The sequence below is a fragment of the Helianthus annuus genome, chromosome 5, assembly GCF_002127325.2.
Source record: "Helianthus annuus cultivar XRQ/B chromosome 5, HanXRQr2.0-SUNRISE, whole genome shotgun sequence".
In the NCBI taxonomy this organism is placed as follows: Eukaryota; Viridiplantae; Streptophyta; class Magnoliopsida; order Asterales; family Asteraceae; genus Helianthus; species Helianthus annuus.
In genome coordinates this window covers 9,798,273-9,803,197 of record NC_035437.2, presented here as the reverse complement: position 1 = coordinate 9,803,197, position 4,925 = coordinate 9,798,273, and the positions used below count along the sequence as shown (strand labels likewise).

At 33.6% G+C, this 4,925-nt stretch overlaps 1 long non-coding RNA gene across 5 annotated transcripts; it reads left to right on the top strand.

The window, feature by feature from the left end:
* The first annotated feature begins 633 nt into the window (after positions 1–633).
* Positions 634–3,347, top strand: LOC110938534. 5 transcript variants are annotated; one of them, XR_002591463.2, is made up of 5 exons: positions 634–775; positions 858–1,629; positions 1,744–2,323; positions 2,749–2,861; positions 3,059–3,347. It is a non-coding gene; the product is annotated as an uncharacterized LOC110938534 (long non-coding RNA). The 5 variants fall into 5 exon arrangements; XR_004894114.1 differs by having other exon boundaries at positions 636–775; positions 858–928; positions 1,004–2,323; XR_004894116.1 differs by having other exon boundaries at positions 636–775; positions 1,921–2,323.
* Positions 3,348–4,925: the final 1,578 nt, after the last annotated feature.

The following is a 4,925-nucleotide window of genomic DNA, read 5'->3' as shown; positions in this document are numbered from 1 at the left end:
CTTATGCTCTTGATTATATAAAAAGGTTTAAAAATACGGAATTGTGCCTTGAGGTGTTTTCCCTTCGCCTCATGAGGCGTACGCCTCGAGGTGAACCGAGGCGGAATTAAAAAATAAATATGAAATTATATATCTTATAAAAAATAAAATACTAACTAATTTCATCATCAGATTCGTCAAAAAGACACATAAAAAGACGTTAATGTTTGAAATTGACCCAAAAAGTCAAAAACATCAAAACCCCTTAGGGTGCAACTTTTAATAACCCCATGAGAAGTCGCCTCAGACTATTATTTGGGCGCCTCGCCTCAGCCGTTTTTTTAAAGCATGTTCTATAATAATCAGTTAATGGGTTTCAACAAAACTGATTATCTAAGGGTGAAATTGTAGTGCCTACTACTATTATTAACACACTCAAATATCTGATTTACTTATTATTACAACTCTAAACAATATAGGCACTTCCAACAGATTCTTTTATTGCAACTTGATTCAAATTATTCATGGCCACTATTCACTTTCAAAATGAACATACAAACACCCTTTTAGAAGGATTAACTTTAAATCTGTTGAATTCATGAAAACTTCATTTTTTCTTTTTTTTTTGGGAGAACAAAATTAGGTTTTTAAGACAATAAAATTCTTCCATGTGTAGCATTTGGAATCCGTAATTAAAGCTAAAATACCAGGCATCATTTCACTCATAAACAAAGGTATTGATGAGATGGAAGCAGAGTTAGACCATCTTGGCAGACCAATTGCAATTGATGCTGGGGTATGCAAATATTATCTTTAAACAATTTACACTAAAAACATGTCATTACTGTCTCCAATTAACCTTAATCCACATCTTTCAGGCTCAACTTTATACCATCTTGGAACTTTGTCGTGCTTTTAACAAAATATTTAAGGAACATCTAGATGGAGGGTAAGCAATATCTCATTAATTGCTAAACATGTTTAATTTTGTTGCATTTCATTAAATTTGGATTTATAATGTCAGCCGACCTGGAGGTGACCGGATATATGGAGTGTTTGACCTCTAACTTCCTGCCAGGAAGCTTCCGTTTGATAAGCATCTTTCCCTACAAAATGTGAGGAAACTTGTTTCAGAGGCAGATGGTTATCAGCCACATTTAATTGCTCCCGAACAAGGTTATAGATGTTAGCCTATTAATCCACTTAATTATTGGATCCTTATTTGTTACTAGTTATGGGTCAAGTATGTAAATAGTATAAAGTAAGTTTAAGTCACATATGTATTTGTATTAAGTAGAAGGGTCAAATGTGCAGCCTTTAAAGTTTGAAACTGATTTGTGAAGGGACACGATGGTTCACAAAACAACACATCGGTTCTTCATGTCTCTGCACATGTATATATATATGTCAAAGTCAATGTAAACAGTTAATGTGTATGGTAGTTTCTGTTTTCAATATAATATTCCCACTATTATTATTATATCATTTCTTTCATTCTCATTTCAATATTACTACAAACGATCTACTGCAAACATGATGAAAACTAACAAACCAAAGAAGATCTTGGGAAACCCACTGTGTATCAATAGACGACTTATTAAGGGATCGATAAATTATTTTAGGGGACCAGCAGAAGCGTCTGTAGATGCAGTAAGTAGTTATTCTTTACTATTTGTTTCGAATGGGTTATATAGCATCCAACTACTATGTAAATTGATAAGTGTTTGTATCTTATGTGTACATTACTTGGGAACCACTCTTCAGGTGCATTTCGTCCTAAAAGAACTCGTGAGGAAGTCAATTGCATGAAAGTGTTCTATATTATATTTTTTTAAATATACTTTATGTCATAAATTAAATGGGATGTGTATTTTATGCCATGATTATAACTTAATAAGAGAAATTAACATAGATTTTATAATTTAAATATGACTCGACAAGTGGATGCGCATCACTACTGTGGCCATCTGTCGGAAGAAATGCGACAATGTCTAATCTACAACCGGCTCGATGTCGATGCGCGGTTGATCGGCTGGAGTACAAAGTGACGTAAAGAACTGTTTTTAGCTCTTCCTGACACGGAAAAACCGATGTGGCATAGCCACAAGTACGAGGTGACGAGCGACGTGCTCTTTCTTCCTGGTTTTGGCTGCCCCGGTTAAATGAAAAGATCTTGAGAAAGTGGCGAAAACGTACAGAAAGAAGATTCATTTTTGGCAGGTGGATAGAGGTACCGTAGGTGATGATACAGAAAGAAGATTCATTTTTGGCAGGTGGATAGAGGTACCTTAGGTGATGATGGCGCTAACACGAGATGGCCAACTCTACCCGAACCTTGCTAAAGGTATAGTCTTGTTAATTCTAATTATAGGGGTGTTTGCTGTTCTGTTTTAGACTGATTTAATTGAAAACCAAATTTAAAATTGAACCAAATTACATATTCAGTGTTTCAATTTAAACCAAAATTGATCAAACCAAACCGAATTACATATGTCTTGCAGTTACTGTTAATGAAGTGGAAGCTTTATATGAGCTATTAATACTATTCTATTATAAAATGCTTTAATACTAAACTAGCATTCTATGTTGGTTTGACATATTTTGTTTAAAAATCCAGGATGAGTTCCAAAATGACCAAACCTGTTTCGGGTCAACCCAAAATAACCAAACCTGTTTCAGCCCTTACCATAAAATTGCCTATATTGACCCGTTACCAAACCCGACCTCATACTTGAATTGTGATGATTGTACCTTTTGTTTATTATTCAGACGTTCACCGAAGCAGATAGTAAAGGTGATGGTAGGATCGACCAAGAAGAATGGAGAGAATACGTAAACAAAAACCCATCGTTGTTGAAGAACATGACTCTTCCTCATTTAATGTAAGCTCTAAAACTTCCGCTGATGCAGGCTTCCTTTGAGTTATATACATGAGCATAGATAATCATGCATGTTATTATGTTATATTATTGCTTTTTGTCCACATAAAAAAGAGATGTGTCACAATGAAATCATAATACATTCTGATCATTTTACTCGTTAACGGGTCGACTCCAATGATTATTATTTTTAATACTAGATTTTCAGGGACATAACTTTGAGGTTTCCAAGCTTTGTGATGAACAGCCAGGGAGAGGAGACGTACACGACAGGCTAAAACAGTCTTTTTCGTACGTGATCAACGTGTAAAAAATGTATCCAAAGTGTGAAAGAGCATGCCTGCCTTCCTTTTATACGAGCAGTTAAGATAAAACTTGGTTCTGTTTCATCATTTTGGATGCCTATTTCTACTTTGGTAATTGGGAGTTAAATGTTAGCCACTACATGATGGACAGAAACATGAATAAAAATGTTGATTTTGGAAGCCATATAATATTGTATGTGTTTATTTTTTTATTTAGATGTCATAATACACGTGTATGGATGGATGGATGGATGTAAGGCCATCAAAAGAATTCAGGAAATTCAGGGGCCCTATGTGACTAGAGAAAAGGACCTCTAAAATATGAACTTATAATTAGAAAATGGGCCCTTTCGAAAAGATTCTCTTATTTGATTTGGGTTTAAAATTCAAAGTTTTCATTTGAGTTACTTAGGGTTAAATGAAAATTGGGTTTATATAGACTAAAATTAAATACGTTAATGGGTATAAAAATCATATTGGGTTTAGGTTTTTTTTTTAGGGGGGGGGGGGTGGGGTTAGGTTTTTTTTAGCATTTAGCTTGGGGGGGGGGGGGGGTTTAGGTTTTTTTTTGGAGGGGGGGGGGGGGTTGGGGGGTTTAGGTTTTTTTTTTTTTGGGGGGGGGGAGGGGGGGTGGGGGTTAGGTTTTTTTAGCTATTTTAGGTTGTGTTCACATTGATTCTCAAGGTTCTCACAATAAGGGTGGTTCTCGCATGAGCCCCTTCCTATATATATATAGGGGTAAGATCAAATAAAAAGTTGATTTTGCCTAAGTAGGATAAGAAGGAATCTTAACCATTCATTTTTTAAATCAATGGTTAAGATGAAAGTGTAGGAGAAAAGAGGAGTGCAAGGGTATCTTAGTAAAATCCTATTTATAGACTTTCTCTCTCCACATGCAAGGCACATGCATATTCCACCCCCATTTTTTAAACGTTCATAACTTTTTTATACGATATTATTTTTTCATAAAAATTTCACCATAAAATCGAGCGTTTTTTATCTTTAATTTGAGTACCATATTGCTATATAAAATATGAATACTAAAAAAACCCACTAAAATGTGTTGTATTTCTATGTTGTATAACATTTTTTATGTTGGATTTTTGTAGTATATTTTTGTACTATATTTTTGTAACAAATTTTTTGTGATGAATTTTTTTGTCTTAAATTTTTTTTTTCTCAATTTTTTGAACTGGATTTTTTGTACTACATTTTTTTGCTAAATTTTTTTGTGTTATATTTTTTGTACTAGATATTTTTGTGCTATATTTTTTTGTACTACATTTTTTGTGCTATATTTTTTGTACTAGATTTTTTGTGCTATATTTTTTGTACTAGATTTTTTGTGCTAGATTTTTTTGTACTTGATTTTTTTTTTTGCATTTTTAAAAAACAAAAGGGGTGCCACATGTAATTTTCACTCCTATTTATAAGGACCAAAATACCCTTGATTCCTACTTATTAGGAGTGCCACATGTCATCATCACAATCCTTCTTAGGCTACTTAGGCAAAATCCACTTTTTAGTGGATCCTTCCCCTATATATATATATATAGAGAGAGAGAGAGAGAGAGTAGGAGTTGGGTGGAAAGTGTGTTTTTCTTAAAAAGTCTACTAAGTAATAAGAACGCGACATGTGGCATTGAAGGATTTTAACTAAAAGTGCAATTGTGTAATTTGAATATTATTTTAGTTATGGATTATATTATCACTAATTGATCATCTATGTATATGAAATTTCATGTGATTTGGTGAATTGGGT